The sequence below is a fragment of the Triticum dicoccoides genome, chromosome 4A, assembly GCF_002162155.2.
Source record: "Triticum dicoccoides isolate Atlit2015 ecotype Zavitan chromosome 4A, WEW_v2.0, whole genome shotgun sequence".
Lineage (NCBI taxonomy): Eukaryota > Viridiplantae > Streptophyta > Magnoliopsida > Poales > Poaceae > Triticum > Triticum dicoccoides.
This window is the reverse complement of record NC_041386.1, coordinates 531,002,924-531,022,188: the sequence shown is the minus strand read 5'-3', so window position 1 is coordinate 531,022,188 and position 19,265 is coordinate 531,002,924.

The window sequence follows — 19,265 nt, the reverse complement described above, 5'->3', positions numbered from 1 at the left end:
GAATCGCCAATCTTGCCTTCCACGCAAAGGAGAGTCCCATCCGGACACGGGACAAAGTCTTCAATCTTGTATCTTCATAGTCCAACAGTCCGGCCAAAGTATATAGTCCGGCTGTCCAAAGACCCCCTAATCCAGGACTCCCTCAATGATCAACATAGAGATGCTCACCATTGATGACTACCCCATCTCACGTGATGATCGGATGCGGGTTAGTTGATTTGGATCATGTATCACTTAAATAGCTTGAGGGATGTTAATTCAAGTGGGAGTTCATTAGTAATTTGATTAATTGAACTTAAATTTATCATGAACTTAGTCTTATAGTTTTGCATATCTATGTTGTAGATCAATAGCTCGCGATATAGCTCCCCTATTTTGATATGTTCCTAGAGAAAACTAAGTTGAAAGATGATGGTAGCAATAAAGCGGACTGGGTCCGTGATCTGAGGCTTATCCTCATTGCCGCACAGAATAATTATGTCCATGATGCACCGCTAGGTGACACACCTGTTGTAGGAGTAGATGTAGACGTTATGAATGTTTGGCAAGCTCGATATGATGACTACTTAATAGTTTAGTGCACCATGCTTTACGGCTTAGAACCAGGACTTTAAAAAAGTTTTGAACACCACAGGGCATATCAGATGTTCCAAGAGCTGAAATTGGTATTTTAGACTCATGCCCGTGTCGAGAGGTATGTGACCTCTGACAAGTACTTTGCCTACAAGATGGAGGAGAATAGCTCAGCCAGTGAGCATGTGCTCAGAATGTCTGTGTACTACAATCGTTTGAATCAAGTGGGAGTTAATCTTCCAAATAAGATAGTGATTGACAGGTTTCTCTAGTCACTATCACCAAGCTACTAGAACTTCTTTATGAACTACAATATGCAAGGGATGACGAAAACGATTCCCGAGCTCTTCGCGATGCTGAAATCGACGGAGGTAGAAATCAATAAAGAACATCAAGTGTTGATGGACCACTAGTTTCAAGAAAAAGGGCAAGGGAAAGAAAGGGAACTTCAAGAAGAATGACAAGCAAGCTGCCACTCCCATAAGAAACCCAAAGCTGAACCCAAGACTGAAACTTAGTGCTTCTACTACAAAGGGAGTGGTCACTGGAAGCGGAAACTACCCCAAATACTTGGCAAATAAGAAGGATGGCAAAGTGAACAAAAGTATATTTGATATAAATATTATTGATGTGTACCTTACTAGTGTTCGTAGTAGCCCCTGGGTATTCGATACCAGTTAAGTTGCTAAGATTAGTAACTCGAAACAGGAGTTGTAGAATAAACAGGGACTAGTTAAGGATGAGGTGACGATGCACGTCGGGAATGGTTCCAAGGTCGATGTGATTGCCGTTGGCATGCTACCTCTACATCTACCTTCGGGATTAGTTTTAGACCTAAATAATTGTTATTTGGTGCCAGCGTTGAGCATGAACATTATATCTGGATCTTGTTTAGTGTGAGATGGTTATTCATTTAATCTGAGAATAACGGTTGTTCTATTTTTATGAGTAATATATTTTATGGTCATGCACTGATACGTCTCCAATGTATCTATAATTTTTTATTGTTCCGTGCTATTATATTATCTATTTTGGATGTTTTATATGGATTAATATATTATTTTATATTATTTTTGGGACTAACTTATTAACCTGGAGCCTAGTGCCAGTTTCTGTTTTTTCCTTGTTTTAGAGTTTCACAGAAAAGGAATACCAAACAGAATAAAACTTTCGCGATGATTTTTCTTGGACCAGAAGACATCCAGAGGACTTGGAGTGCAAGTCAGGAAGCCATGAGGCGCCCACACGGATGGAGGGTGCGCCTAGGGGGTAGAGTGCGCCCCCACCCTTGTGGGGCCCTCGTGACTCCATTGACCTAGTTTCTTCGCCTATATGTTCTCATATATCCCAAAACAAGCATGGAGAGCCACGAAAACACTTCTCCACTGCCGCAACCTTCTGTACCCGTGAGATCCCATCTAGGGGCCTTTTTCGGCGTCCTGCTGAAGGGGGATTCGATCACGGAGGGCTTCTACATCAACACCATTGCCCTTCTGATGAAGCGTAAGTAGTTTGCCACAGACCTACGGGTCCATAGCTAGTAGCTAGATGGCTTCTTCTCTCTCTTTGATTCTCAATACCATGTTCTCCTCGATGTTCTTGGAGATCTATTCGATGTAATACTTTTTTGCGGTGTGTTTGCCGAGATCCAATGAATTGTAGATTTATGATCAGCTTATCTATGAATATCATTTGAATCTTCTCTGAATTCTTATATGCATGATTTGATATCTTTGCAAGTCTCTTCGAACTATCGATTTGGTTTGGCCAACTAGATTGATTTTTCTTGCAGTGGGAGAAGTGCTTAGCTTTGGGTTTAATCTAGCGGTGTCCTTTCCCAGTGATAGTAGGGGCAGCAAGGCACGTATTGTATTGTTTCCATCAAGGATAAAAAGATGGGGTTTTCATCATATTGTTTGAGTTAATTCCTCTACATCATGTCATCTTGCTTAATGAGTTACTCCGTTCTTTATGAACTTAATACTCTAGGTGCATGCTGGATAGCGGTCGATGTGTGGAGTAATAGTAGTAGATGCAGAATCATTTAGGTATACCTGACAAGGACGTGATGCCTATATTCATGATCATTACCTTAGATATCGTCATAACTTTGCGCTTTTCTATCAATTACTCGACAGTAATTTGTTCACCCATCGTATTATTTTCTATCTTGAGAGAAGCCTCTAGTGAAACCTATGCCCCCCAGGTCTATCTTCCATCATATAAGTTTACAATCTACAATTTTAGTTTCCGATTTACTTCCTTTGCAATCTTTTACTTTCCGATCTATAAACCAAAAATACCAAAAATATTTACTTTACCGTTTATCTATCTCTATCAGATCTCACTTTTTGCATGTAACCGTGAAGGAATTGACAACCCCTTTATCGCATCGGGTGCAAGTTGTTTGATTTTTTGTGCAGGTATTCGGTGACTTGTTCGTTGTCTCCTACTGGATTGATACCTTGGTTCTCAAAACTGAGGGAAATACTTACTCTACTTTGCTGCATCACCCTTTCTTCTTCAAGGGAAAAACCAACGCAAGCTCAAGAAGTAGATGCACCCTTGAAGAGTGGTCTATTCTTGTTGAATCTCGATAGTTGTGATACACATATTCATAATATTGATGCCAAAAGATGCAAAGTTGATAATGATAGTGCAACATATTGTGGCACTGTCGTTTAGGTCATATTGGTGTAAAGCGCATGAAGAAACTCCATGCTGATGGGCTTTTGGTATCACTTGATTATGAATCATTTGATGCTTGTGAACCATGCCTCATGGGCAAGATGACTAAAACTCCGTTCTCCTGAACAATGGAGCGAGCCAATGACTTATTGGAAATAATACATACCGATGTATGCGGTCCGATGAGTATTGAAGCACGTGGAGGGTATCGTTATTTTCTCACCTTCACAGATGATTTAAGTATGTATGGGTATATCTACTTGACAAAACACAAGTCTGAAACATTTTGAAAAGTTCAAAGAATTTCATAGTGAAGTGGAGAATCATCGTAACAAGAAAATAAAGTTTCTACGATCTGATCGTGGAGGCGAATATTTGAGTTACGAGTTTGGCCTTCATTTGAAACAATGTGGAATAGTTTCACAACTCATGCCACCTGGAATACCAACAGCGTAATGGTGTGTCCGAACGTCATAATCGTACATTATTAGATATGGTGCGATCTATGATGTCTCTTACCGATTTACCACTATCATTTTGAGGTTATGCATTAGAGACATCTGCATTCATGTTAAATAGGGCACCATCTAAATCCGGTGAGACGACACCATATGAACTATGGTTTGGCAAGAAACCTAAGCTGTCATTTCTTAAAGTTTGGGGTTGCAACACTTATGTCAAAAGGCTTCAGCCTCATAAGCTCGAACCCAAATCAGAGACGTGTGTCTTCATAGGATACCCTAAGGAAACAATTGGGTACGCCTTCTACCACAGATCCGAAGGCAAGATCTTTATTAACAAGAATGAACATTTCTGGAGAAGGAGTTTCTCTCGAAATAAGTGAGTAGGAGGAAAGTAGAACTTGATGAGGTAATTGTACCTTCTCTCGAATTGGAGAGTAGCACATCAGAGAAATCTGTTCCCGAGATGCCTACACCAACTAGAGAGGAAGCTGATGATGATGATCATGAAACTTCAGATCAAGTTACTACTGGACCTCGTAGGTCGAACATAGCACGTTCTGCACCAGAGTGGTACGGTAATCCTGTCATGGAAGTCATGTTACTAGACCATGGCAAACCTATGAACTATGAAGAAGCTATGATGAACCCAGATTTCGATAGATGGCTTGAGGCCATGAAATCTGAGATATGATCCATGTATGAGAACAAAGTGTGGACTTTGGTGGACTTGCCCGATGATCAGCAAGCCATTGAGAATAAATGGATCTTCAAGAAGAAGACACACGCCGATGGTAATGCCATCATCTACAAAGCTCGACTTGTCGCAAAAGGTTTTCGACAAGTTCAAGGGGTTGACTACAATGAGACCTTCTCACCCATACCGATGCTTACGTCAGTCCGAATCATGTTAGCAATTGCCGCATTTTATAATTATGAAATTTGGCAAATGGACGTCAAAACTGCATTCCTTACTGGATTTCTTAAAGAAGAGTTGTATATGATGCAACTAGAAGGTTTTGTCGATCCTAAAGGTGCTAACAAAGTGTGCAAGCTCCAGATATCCATCTATGGACTGGTGCAAGCATCTCGGAGTTGGAATATATGCTTTGATGAGGTGATCAAAGCATATGGTTTTATACAGACTTTCGATGAAGCCTGTATTTACAAGAAAGTGAGTGGGAGCTATGTAGCATTTTTAATATTATATGTGGATGACATATTGTTGATTGGAAATGATATAGAATTTCTGGATAGCATAAAAGGATACTTGAATAATAATTTTTCAATGAAGGACCTCGGTGAAGCTACTTATATATTGGGCATCAAGATCTATAGTGACGGATCGAGACGCTTAATAGGACTTTCACAAAGCACATACCTTGATAAGATTTTGAAGAAGTTCAAAATGGACCAGTCAAAGAAACGGTTCTTACCTGTGTTGCAAGGTGTGAAGTTGAGTAAGACTCAAAACCCGACCACGGCAGAAGATAGAGAGAGAACGAAAGTCATTCCCTATGCCTCAACCATAGGTTCTACAAAGTATGGCATGTTGTGTACTTGATACATCTCCAACGTATCTATAATTTTTTGTTGCTCCATGCTATATTATCTACTGTTTTGGACTATATTGGGCTTTATTTTCCACTTTTATATTATTTTTGGGACTAACCTATTAACCGGAGGCCCAGCCCAGAATTGCTGTTTTTTGCCTATTTTAGTGTTTCGAAGAAATGGAATATCAAACGAAGTCCAAACGGAATAAAATCTTCGGGAACGTGATTTTCTCACCGAACGTGATCCAGGAGACTTGGACCCTACTCCAAGGAACAAAAGAGGCGGTCACGAGGGTGGGGGCGCCCCCCCTAGGGCGCGCCCCCCTGCCTCGTGGGCCCCTCGTTGCTCCTCCGGCGTACTTCTTCCTCCTATATATACACACGTACCCCCAAACAATTAGAAGAGGAGCCAAAAACCTAACTCCATCGACCCAACTTTCTGTATCCACGAGATCCCATCTTGGGGCCTGTTCCGGAGCTTCGCCGGAAGAGGGCCATCATCACGGAGGGCTTCTACATCATCCTAGCCCCTCCGATGAAGTGTGAGTAGTTTACCTCAGACCTTCGGGTCCATAGTTAGTAGCTAGATGGCTTCTTCTCTCTCTTTGAATCTCAATACAAAGTTCTCCCCCTCTCTTGTGGAGATCTATTCAATGTAATCTTCTTTTTGCGGTGTGTTTGTTGAGACCGATGAATTGTGGGTTTATGATCAAGTCTATCTATGAATAATATTTGAATCTTCTCTGAACATGATTGGTTATCTTTGCAAGTCTCTTCGAATTATCCGTTTGGTTTGGCCAACTAGATTGGTAGTTCTTGCCATGGGAGAAGTGCTTAGCTTTGGGTTCGATCTTGCAGTGTCCTTTCCCAGTGACAGAAGGGGCAGCAAGGCACGTATTGCATCGTTGCCATCGAGGATAACAAGATGGGGTTTATTTCATATTGCATGAATTTATCTCTCTACATCATGTCATCTTGCTTAAGGTGTTACTCTGTTTTTAACTTAATACTCTAGATGCATGATGGATAGCGGTCGATGAGTGGAGTAATAGTAGTAGATGCAGAATCGTTTCGGTCTACTTGTCACGGACGTGATGCCTATATACATGATCATGCCTAGATATTCTCATAATTATGCTCAATTCTATCAATTGCTCAACAGTAATCTGTTCACCCACCGTAGAATACTTATGCTCTTGAGAGAAGCCACTAGTGAAACCTATGGCCCCGGGGTCTATTCTCATCATATCAATCTCCATCACTTTAATATTGTTTTGCTATTTACTTTGTCTTTACTTTTTACTTTGCATCTTTATATCAAAAATACCAAAAATATTCTATCTATCAGATCTCACTCTCGTAAGTGACCATGAAGGGCTTGACAACCCCTAATCGCGTTGGTTGCGAGTAGCTATCGTTTTGTGCAGGTACGAGGGACTTGAGCGTGGCCTCCTACTGGATTGATACCTTGGTTCTCAAAAACTGAGGGAAATACTTACGCTACTCTGCTGCATCATCCCTTCCTCTTCGGGGAAAGCCAACGCAAGCACAAGACGTAGCAAGAAGGATTTCTGGCGCCGTTGCCGGGGAGTCTGCGCAAAAGTCAATATACCAAGTACCCATCACAATCCCTATCTCTCGCATTACATTATTTGCCATTTGCCTCTCGTTTTCCTCTCCCCCCAATGTTGGGGAACGTAGCAGAATTTTAAAATTTTCTATGCATCACCAAGATCAATCTATGGAGTCATCTAGCAACGAGGGAGAGAGGAGTGCATCTACATACGCTTGTAGATCGCGTGTGGAAGCGTTCAAGAGAACGGGGTTGATGGAGTCGTACTCGACGTGATCCAAATCACCGATGACCTAGTGCCGAACGGATGGCACCTCCATGTTCAACACATGTACAGTTGGGAAGACGTCTCCTCCTTCTTGATCCAGCAAGGGGGAAGGAGAGGTTGATAAATATCCAGCAGCACGACGGCGTGGTGGTGGAAGCAACGGTGATCTCGGCAGGGCTTTGCCAAGCGCAGGGAAACGGAGGAGTGTCATGGGAGGGAGAGGGAGAGGCCAGAGGCTTGGGTGTGGCTGCCCTCCCTCCCCCGACTATATATATGGTCCCTAGGGGTGGCGCCGGCCCTAGGAGATCCAATCTCCTAGGGGGGGCGGCGGCCAAGGGGGTGCCTTGCCCCCCAAGGCAAGGGTGGAGCCCCCCACCCCTAGGGTTTCCAACCCTAGGCGCGGGGGGAGGCCCAAGGGGGGCCCACCATCCCACTAGGGGCTGGTTCCCCTCCCACTTCAGCCCATGGGGCCCTCCGGGATAGGTGGACCCCCGGGACCCTTCCGGTGGTCCCGGTACAATACCGATTAACCCCGAAACTTTCCCGATGGCCGAAACTTGACTTCCTATATATAAATCTTCACCTCCGGACCATTCCGGAACTCCTCGTGACGTCCGGGATCTCATCCGGGACTCCGAACAACTTTTGGGTTACCGTATACTAATATCTCAACAACCCTAGCGTCACCGAACCTTAAGTGTGTAGACCCTACGGGTTCGGGAGACATGCAGACATGACCGAGACGACTCTCCGGTCAATAACCAACAGCGGGATATGGATACCCATGTTGGCTCCCACATGCTCCATGATGATCTCATCGGATGAACCACGATGTCGAGGATTCAATCAATCCGCATACAATTCCCTTTGTCAATCGGTACGTTACTTGCCCGAGACTCGATCGTTGGTATCCCAATACCTCGTTCAATCTCGTTACCGGCAAATCACTTTACTCGTACCGTAATGCATGATCCCGTGATCAACCACTTGGCCACATTGAGCTCATTATGATGATGCATTACCGAGTGGGCCCAGAGATACCTTTCCGTCATACGGAGTGACAAATCCCAGTCTTGATTCGTGCCAACCCAACAGACACTTTCAGAGATACCTGTAGTGTACCTTTATAGTCACCCAGTTACGTTGTGACGTTTGGCACACCCAAGGCACTCCTACGGTATCCGGGAGTTGCACAATCTCATGGTCTAAGGAAATGATACTTGATATTCGGAAAAGCTAAAAACAAACGAACTACACGATCTTTGAGCTATGCTTAGGATTGGGTCTTGTCCATCACATCATTCTCCTAATGATGTGATCCCGTTATCAATGACATCCAATGTCCATAGTCAGGAAACCATGACTATCTTTCGATCAACGAGCTAGTCAACTAGAGGCTCACTAGGGACGTGTTGTGGTCTATGTATTCACACATGTATTACGATTTCCGGATAACACAATTATAGCGTGAACAATAGACAATTATCATGAACAAAGAAATATAATAATAACCATTTTATTATTGCCTCTAGGGAATATTTCCAACAGTCTCCCACTTGCACTAGAGTCAATAGTCTAGTTACATTGTGATGAATCGAACACCCATGCAGTTCTGGTGTTGATCATGTTTTGCTCTAGGGAGAGGTTTAGTCAACGGATCTGCCACATTCAGGTCCTTATGTACTTTACAAATCTCTATGTCTCCATTTTGAACACTTTCACGAATGGAGTTGAAGCGACGCTTGATATGCCTGGCCTTCCTATGAAACCTGGGCTCCTTGGCAAGGGCAATAGCTCCAGTGTTGTCACAGAAGAGAGTCATCGGGCCCGACGCATTGGGTATGACTCCTAGGTCGGTAATGAACTCCTTCACCCAGACTGCTTCTTGTGTTGCCTCCGAGGCTGCCATGTACTCCGCTTCACATGTAGATCCCGCCACAACGCTTTGCTTGCAACTGCACCAGCTTACTGCCCCACCATTCAAAATATACACGTATCCGGTTTGTGACTTAGAGTCATCCAGATCTGTGTCGAAGCTAGCATCGACGTAACCCTTTACGACGAGCTCTTCGTCACCTCCATAAACGAGAAACATATCCTTAGTCCTCTTCAGGTACTTCAGGATATTCTTGACCATTGTCCAGTGTTCCATGCCGGGATTACTTTGGTACCTTCCTACCAAACTTACGACAAGGTTTACATCAGGTCTGTACACAGCATAGCATACATGATAGACCCTATGGCCGAGGCATAGGGGACGACACTCATCTTTCTCTATCTTATGTCGTGGTCGGGCATTGAGCCGTGCTCAATCTCGTACCTTGCAATACAGGCAAGAACCCCTTCTTTGACTGATCCATTTTGAACTTCTTCAATATCTTGTCAAGGTACGTACTCTGTGAAAGATCAACGAGGCGTCTTGATCTATCTCTATATATCTTGATGCCTAATATATAAGCAGCTTCTCCAAGATCCTTCATTGAAAAACACTTGTTCAAGTAGGCCTTTATGCTTTCCAAGAATTCTATATCATTTCCCATCAACAGTATGTCATCCACATACAATATGAGAAATGCTACAGAGCTCCCACTCACTTTCTTGTAAATGCAGGCTTCTCCATAAGCCTGCGTAAACCCAAACGCTTTGATCATCTCATCAAAACGAATGTTCCAACTCCGAGATGCTTGCACCAGCCCATAAATTGAGCATTGGAGCTTCCACACCTTGTCAGCATTCTTAGGATCGACAAAACCTTCCGGCTGCATCATATACAATTCTTCCTTAAGGAAACCATTAAGGAATGCCGTTTTGACGTCCATTTGCCATATCTCATAATCATAGAATGCGGCAATTGCTAACATGATTCGGACGGACTTCAGCTTCGCTACAGGTGAGAAAGTCTCATCGTAGTCAACCCCTTGAACTTGTCGATAACCCTTAGCGACAAGCCGAGCTTTATAGATGGTCACATTACCATCCGCGTCTGTCTTCTTCTTAAAGATCCATTTATTTTCTATGGCTCGCCGATCATCGGGCAAGTCAGTCAAAGTCCATACTTCGTTTTCATACATGGATCCTATCTCGGATTTCATGGCTTCCAGCCATTTGTCGGAATTCGGGCCCGCCATCGCTTCTTCATAGTTCGAAGGTTCACCATTGTCTAACAACATGATGTCCAGGACAGGGTTGCCGTACCACTCTGGTGCGGAACGTGTCGTTGTGGACCTACGAAGTTCAGTAGCAACTTGATCTGAAGTTTCATGATCATCACCATTAACTTCCTCTCTAGTCGGTGCAGGCACCTCAGGAACATTTTCTTGAGCTGCGCCACTTACCGGTTCAAGAGGTAATACCTCATCAAGTTCTACTTTCCTCCCACTTATTTCTTTCGAGAGAAACTCTTTCTCTAGAAAGGACCCATTCTTGGCAACAAAGATCTTGCCTTCGGATCTAAGGTAGAAGGTATACCCAATAGTTTCTTTAGGGTATCATATGAAGACACATTTTTCCGATTTGGGTTCGAGCTTTTCAGGTTGAAGTTTCTTGACATAAGCATCGCATCCCCAAACTTTTAGAAACGACAGCTTAGGTTTCTTCCCAAACCATAATTCATACGGTGTCATCTCAACGGATTTCGACGGAGCCCTATTTAAAGTGAATGCGGCAGTCTCTAAAGCATAGCCCCAAAATGATAGCGGTAGATCGGTAAGAGACATCATAGATCGCACCATATCCAATAGAGTGCGATTACGACGTTTGGACACACCGTTACGCTGAGGTGTTCCAGGCGGCATGAGTTGTGAAACTATTCCACATTTTCTTAAGTGTGTGCCAAATTCGTGACTCAAGTATTCTCCCCCACGATCTGATCTCAAGAACTTGATTTTCTTGTCACGTTGTTTCTCAACCTCACTCTAAAATTCCTTGAACTTTTCAAAGGTCTCAAACTTGTGTTTCATTAAGTAGACATACCCATATCTACTCAAGTCATCAGTGAGGGTGAGAACATAACGATAGCCACCGCGAGCCTCAACACTCATTGGACCGCGCACATCAGTATGTATGATTTCCAATAAGTCGGTTGCTCGCTCCATTGTTCTTGAGAACGGAGTCTTGGTCATTTTACCCATGAGGCATGGTTCGCACGTGTCAAATGATTCGTAATCAAGAGACTCCAAAAGTCCATCTGCATGGAGCTTCTTCATGCGTTTGACACCTATGTGACCAAGGCGGCAGTGCCACAAGTATGTGGGACTATCATTATCAACCTTACATCTTTTGGTATTCACACTATGAATATGTGTAACATTACGCTCGAGATTCATTAAGAATAAACCATTCACCATCGGAGCATGACCATAAAACATATCTCTCATATAAATAGAACAACCATTATTCTCGGATTTAAATGAGTAGCCATCTCGAATTAAACGAGATCCTGATACAATGTTCATGCTCAAAGATGGCACTAAATAACAATTATTGAGGTTTAAAACTAATCCCGTAGGTAAATGTAGAGGTAGCGTGCCGACGGCGATCACATCGACCTTGGAACCATTCCCGACGCGCATCGTCACCTCGTCCTTCGCCAGTCTCCGCTTATTCCGCAGCTCCTGCTTTGAGTTACAAATGTAAGCAACCGCACCGGTATCAAATACCCAGGAGCTACTACGAGTACTGGTAAGGTACACATCAATTACATGTATATCACATATACCTTTAGTGTTGCCGTCCTTCTTGTCCGCTAAGTATTTGGGGCAGTTCCGCTTCCAGTGACCACTTCCCTTGCAATAAAAACACTCAGTCTCGGGCTTGGGTCCATTCTTTGGCTTCTTCCTGACAGCTTGCTTACCGGGCGCGGCAACTCCCTTGCCGTCCTTCTTGAAGTTCTTCTTACCCTTGCCTTTCTTGAACTTAGTGGTTTTATTCACCATCAACACTTGATGTTCCTTTTTGATTTCCACCTCTGCTGATTTCAGCATTGAATACACCTCTGGAATGGTCTTTTCTATCCCCTGCATATTGAAGTTCATCACAAAGCTCTTGTAGCTTGGTGGAAGCGACTGAAGGATTCTGTCAATCACCGCGTCATCCGGGAGATTAACTCCCAGCTGAGTCAAGCGGTTATGTAACCCAGACATTTTGAGTATGTGCTCACTGACAGAACTATTTCCCTCCATCTTACAGCTGAAGAACTTGTCAGAGACTTCATATCTCTCGACCCGGGCATGAGCTTGGAAAACCATTTTCAGCTCTTCGAACATCTCATATGCTCCGTGTCTCTCAAAACGCTTTTGGAGCCCCGGTTCTAAGCTGTAAAGCATGCTGCACTGAACGAGGGAGTAATCATCGGCATGTGACTGCCAAGCGTTCATAACGTCTTGGTTCTCTGTGATAGGTGTGTTACCTAGCGGTGCTTCTAGGACATAATCTTTCTTGGCAGCTATGAGGATGATCCTCAGGTTCCGGACCCAGTCCGTATAGTTGCTGCCATCATCTTTCAGCTTGGTTTTCTCTAGGAACGCGTTGAAGTTGAGGACAACATGGGCCATTTGATCTACAAGACATATTGTAAAGATTTTAGACTAAGTTCATGATAATTAAGTTCATCTAATCAAATTACTCAATGAACTCCCACTCAGATAGACATCCCTCCAGTCATCTAAGTGAAACATGATCAGAGTTAACTAGGCCGTGTCCGATCATCACGTGAGACGGACTAGTCAACATCGGTGAAAATCTTCATGTTGATTGTATCTTCTATACGACTCATGCTCAACCTTTCGGTCTTCTGTGTTCTGAGGCCATGTCTATACATGCTAGGCTCGTCAAGTCAACCTAAGTGTATTGCGTGTGTAAATCTGGCTTACACCCGTTGTATTCGAACGTTAGAATCTATCACACCCGATCATCACGTGGTGCTTCGAAATAACGAACCTTCGCAACAGTGCACAGTTAGGGGGAACACTTTCTTGAAATTATTACGAGGGATCATCTTATTTAAGCTACCGTCGTTCTAAGCAAATAAGATGTAAAACATGATAAACATCACATGCAATCAAATAGTGACATGATATGGCCAATATCATTTGCTCCTTTTGATCTCCATCTTCGGAGCTCCATGATCATCATTGTCACCGGCATGACACCATGATCTCCATCATCGTGTCTTCTTGAAGTTGTCTCGTCATCTATTACTTCTACTACTATGGCTAATGCTTTAGCAATAAAGTAAAGTAATTACATGACGTTTATGTTGACACGCAGGTCATAAATAAATAAAGACAACTCCTATGGCTCCTGCCGGTTGTCATACTCATTGACATGCAAGTCGTGATTCCTATTACAAGAAGATGATCAATCTCATACATCACATATATCATTCATCACATCCTTTTGGCCATATCACATCACAAAACACTTGCTGCAAAAACAAGTTAGACGTCCTCTAATTGTTGTTGCAAGTTTTTACGTGGCTGCTATAGGTTTCTAGCAAGAACGTTTCTTACCTACGCCAAAACCACAAAGTGAATTGCCAATTTCTATTTACCCTTCATAAGGACCCTGTTTATCGAATCCGATCCGACTAAAGTGGGAGAGACAGACACCCGCCAGCCACCTTATGCAACTAGTGCATGTCAGTCGGTGGAACCAGTCTCACGTAAGTGTACGTGTAAGGTCGGTCTGGGCCGCTTCATCCCACAATGCCGCCGAATCAAGATAAGACTATTAACGGCAACATAATTGACAATATCGACGCCCACAACTGCTTTGTGTTCTACTCGTGCATAGATACTACGCATAGACCTAGCTCATGATGCCATTGTTGGGGAACGTAGCAGAATTTTAAAATTTTCTACGCATCACCAAGATCAATGTATGGAGTCATCTAGCAACGAGGGAGAGAGGAGTGCATCTACATACCCTTGTAGATCGCGCGCGGAAGCGTTCAAGAGAACGGGGTTGATGGAGTCGTACTCGACGTGATCCAAATCACCGATGACCTAGTGCCGAATGGATGGCACCTCCGCGTTCAACACACGTACGGTTGGGAAGACGTCTCCTCCTTCTTGATCCAGCAAGGGGGAAGGAGAGGTTGATGAAGATCCAGCAGCACGATGGTGTGGTGGTGGAAGAAACGGTGATCTCGGCAGGGCTTCGCCAAGCGCAGGGAGACGGAGGAGTGTCACGGGAGGGAGAGGGAGAGGCCAGGGGCTTGGGTGCGGCTGCCCTCCCTCCCCCCCACTATATATAGGGTCCCTAGGGGGGGCACCGGCCCTAGGAGATCCAATCTCCTAGGGGGCGACGGCCAAGGGGGTGCCTTGCCCCCCAAGGCAAGGGTGGAGCCCCCCACCCCCAGGGTTTCCAACCCTAGGCGCAGGGGGAGGCCCAAGGGGGCGCACCAGCCCACTAGGGGCTGGTTCCCCTCCCACTTCAGCCCATGGGGTCCTCCGGGATAGGTGGCCCCACCCGGTGGACACCCGGGACCCTTTCGGTGGTCCCGGTACAATACCGATTACCCCCGAAACTTTCCCGATGGCCGAAACTTGAATTCCTATATATAAATCTTCACCTCCGGACCATTCCGGAACTCCTCGTGACGTCCAGGATCTCATCCGGGACTTCGAACAACTTTCGGGTTACCGTATACTAATATCTCAACAACCCTAGCGTCACCGAACCTTAAGTGTGTAGACCCTACGGGTTCGGGAGACATGCAGACATGACCGAGACGACTCTCCGGTCAATAACCAACAGCGGGATCTGGATACCCATGTTGGATCCCACATGCTCCACGATGATCTCATCGGATGAACCATGATGTCGAGGATTCAATCAATCCACATACAATTCCCTTTGTCAATCGGTACGTTACTTGCCCGAGACTCGATCATCGGTATCCCAATACCTCGTTCAATCTCGTTACCGGCAAGTCACTTTACTCGTACCGTAATGCATGATCCCGTGATCAACCACTTGGTCACATTGAGCTCATTATGATGATGCATTACCGAGTGGGCCCAGAGATACCTCTCCGTCATACGGAGTGACAAATCCTAGTCTTGATTCGTGCCAACCCAACAGACACTTTCGGAGATACCTGTAGTGTACCTTTATAGTCACCCAGTTACGTTGTGACGTTTGGCACACCCAAGGCACTCCTACGATATCCGGGAGTTGCACAATCTCATGGTCTAAGGAAATGATACTTGACATTCGGAAAAGCTACAGCAAACGAACTACATGATCTTTGAGCTATGCTTAGGATTGGGTCTTTTCCATCACATCATTCTCCTAATGATGTGATCCCATTATCAATGACATCCAATGTCCATAGTCAGGAAACCATGACTATCTTTTGATCAACGAGCTAGTCAACTAGAGGCTCACTAGGGACGTGTTGTGGTCTATGTATTCACACATGTATTATGATTTCCGGATAACACAATTATAGCATGAACAATAGACAATTATCATGAACAAAGAAATATAATAATAACCATTTTATTATTGCCTCTAGGGCATATTTCCAACACCCAATTCACCCTTGCCGTTTTATTCGCCCTCTCTCTCTCTCTATCCTCCCTCTCTGTTGCCTCTTTGTTTGCTCGTGTGCTAGTTTGTTTGTCGTTATGTCTGAAATTGGGGAAGTTATCACCAATATGGGCGATAACAATATCATGGAAAATTCTGATGCTCCTACTAAAGAACCTACCATCTTTCATACAAAAAAATTCCGTGTTGGTAGTGGTAATATTATTGGAAAAGGAGTTATTCAAGATTTCTTTACTTGTGTCGGTGCTTTACCTTCTATGGGTAGTTCTATCCTTCACATAACTAGTAGTCTTGCGGACGCTATTTCCATGCTTGTAGTTGAACTTGAAAGACAATTCATGCACATGCATCCTTCCATACAAAGGATTTTTCTGGATTTTTCTAATATTGAGCATTCTTCTGTTAAGCGTGCCGCTACTATCTTTTGGGCTCATGAGTTTAGATTCATAATAAGAGAAGCCAAAGAAATCTTTGTGCATTATAGGGCGGACGCTTGCCGTCCTCCCATAGAGGCTATCCTCTTTGATCAAGAAGAAATAATGCGCTTTCAATTTCTAGATTGTGTTGCTTTTAATGAAAATCTTAGTAGAAGGGTTCCTGCCAATGTTTTAGTTGATAGAATTTCTAAACTTAATGATGATTTGGCTAAGAACGTTGATAGAATTGCTCTTGATGTTGATGCTTTAAAACTTAGATCTATTCCACCTAAGCATGATAGCAATGAGTCTCTAAAAGCCATGAGAATTTCAATTGATGAGTGTAAAGAAAGAACCGCTAGGATGCGTGCTTCTAAAGATGCCTTTATTAAAGCGTGTTCTTCCAATTCCTATGAAAATCAAGATGAAGATCTAAAAGTTATTGATGTGTCTCCAATTAAATCTTTATTTTGCAATATGAATCTTGATGAAACTGAATATGATCTTCCTTTACCTAAAAGGCATTCTAAAAATTCGGAGTATTTAGATCTTAATGATGAAATTGACGAAAGTGGGATTGAAAGAAATAAAAATCTAGATGTTGCTAAACCCACTATATTGGATTTCAAGGAATTTAATTATGAAAGTTGCTCTTTAATTGATTGTATTTCCTTGTTGCAATCTGTGCTAAATTCTCCACATGCTTATAGTCGAAATAAAGCCTTCACCGAACATATTGTTGATGCCTTGATGCAATCTTATGAATAAAAACTTGAGTTGAAAGTTTCTATCCCTATAAAACTCTATGATGAGTGGGAACCAACTATTAAAATTAAAATTAAAGATCATGAGTTTTATGCTTTGTGTGATTTGGGTGCTAGTGTCTCTACTATTCCCAAGACTTTATGTGATTTACTAGATTTCCGTAATTTTGATGATTGCTTTCTAAACTTGCATCTTGCGGATTCCACTATTAAGAAACCAATGGGAAGAATTAATGATGTTCTTATTGTTGCAAATAGGAATTATGTGCCCGTAGATTTCATTGTTCTTGATATAGATTGCAATCCTTCTTGCCCTATTATTCTTGGTAGACCTTCCCTTAGAACGGTTGGTGCGATTATTGATATGAAGGAAGGGAATATTAGATTTAAATTTCCATTAAAAAAGGGCATGGAACACTTTTCAAGAAATAAAATAAAATTACCATATGAAACTATCATGAGAGCCACTTATGGATTGCCTACAAAAGATGGCAATACCTTGCTTGTTATGCCTAGCTAGGGGCGTTAAACGATAGCGCTTGTTGGGAGGCAACCCAATTTTATTTTTATTCCTTGATTTTTGCTCCTGTTTAGTAATAAATAAATTATCTAGCCTCTTTTTTGGTTGTGTTTTTTGTGTTTAATTAGTGTTTGTGCCAAGTAGAACCGTTGGGAAGACTTGGGGAAAGTCTTGTTGAACTTGCTGTAAAAAACAGAAACTTTAGTGCTCACGAGAACTGCTGCCATTTTTATTTGAAGAGTTATATTTAGTTAATTCTTTTTTCAGATGATTAATAGATAAATTCCTCACGTCCATAAATTTATTTTAGAATTTTTGGGGTTCCAGATCTTGCGCTAGCTACAGATTACTACAGACTGTTCTGTTTTGACAGATTCTGTTTTTCGTGTGTTGTTTGCTTATTTTGATGAATCTATGGCTAGTAAAATAGTTTATAATCCATAGAGAAGTTGGAATACAGTAGGTTTAACACCAATATAAATAAAGAATGAGTTCATTACAGTACCTTGAAGTGGTCTTTTGTTTTCTTTCGCTAATGGAGCTCACGAGTTTTCTATTTTGAGTTTTGTGTTGTGAAGTTTTCAAGTTTTGGGTAAGAATTTGATGGATTATGGAACAAGGAGTGGCAAGAGCCTAAGCTTGGGGATGCCTATGGCACCCCCAAGATAATCCAAGGACACCAAAAAGTCAAAGCTTGGGGATGCCCTGGAAGGCATCCCCTCTTTCGTCCACTTCCATCGGTAACTTTACTTGGAGCTATATTTTTATTCACCAACATGATATGTGTTTTGCTTGGAGCGTCTTGTATTATTTGTGTCTTTGTTTGGTAGTATTCCACAGTCATCCTTGATGTACACACCTTTTGAGATAACCATACATGAATTAAAGTTTGATAGAATACTCTATGTGCTTCACTTATATCTTTTGAGCTAAGTAGTTTTGCTCTATGTGCTTCACTTGTATCTTTTGAGCGTTATAATTTTGCTCTATAGGCTTCACTTATATCTTTTGAGCTAAGTAATTTTGCTCTATGTGCTTCACTTAGATCTTTTAGAGCACGGTGGTGGATTTGTTTTAAAGAAACTATTGATCTCTCATGCTTCACTTAAATTATTTTGAGAGTCTATTAATAGCATGGTAATTTGCTTTTGAGTCTATTAATAGCATGGTAATTCACTTAAATTATTCAAGATTTGTGAAACTTTCTTTTGAGTGTGTTGAATACTAAGAAAAGATTGAAGCATGATAATTGTTTTGAGATATGGAGGTGATAATATTAAAGTCATGCTAGTGGAGTAGTTATGAATTTAAAGAATACTTGTGTTGAAGTTTGTGATTCCCGTAGCATGCACGTATGGTGAACCGTTATGTGATGAAGTCGGAGCATGATTTATTTATTGATTGTCTTCCTTATGAGTGGCGGTCGGGGACGAGCGATGGTCTTTTCCTACCAATCTATCCCCCTAGGAGCATGCGCGTAGTACTTTGCTTTGATAACTTCTAGATTTTTGCAATAAGTATATGAGTTCTTTATGACTAATGTTGAGTCCATGGATCATACGCACTCTCACCCTTCCACCTTTGCTAGCCTCTCTAATACCGCGCAACTTTCGCCGGTATCATACACCTACCATATACCTTCCTCAAAACAGCCACCATACCTACCTATTATGGCATTTCCATAGCCATTCCGAGATATATTGCCATGCAACTTTCCATTATCTAGTTCATCATGACACATCCATCATTGTCATATTGCTTAGCATGATCATGTAGTTGACATAGTATTTGTGGCAAAGTCACCGTTCATAATTTTCATACTTGTCACTCTTGATTCATTGCATATCCCGGTACACCGCCGGAGGCATTCATATAGAGTCATACTTTGTT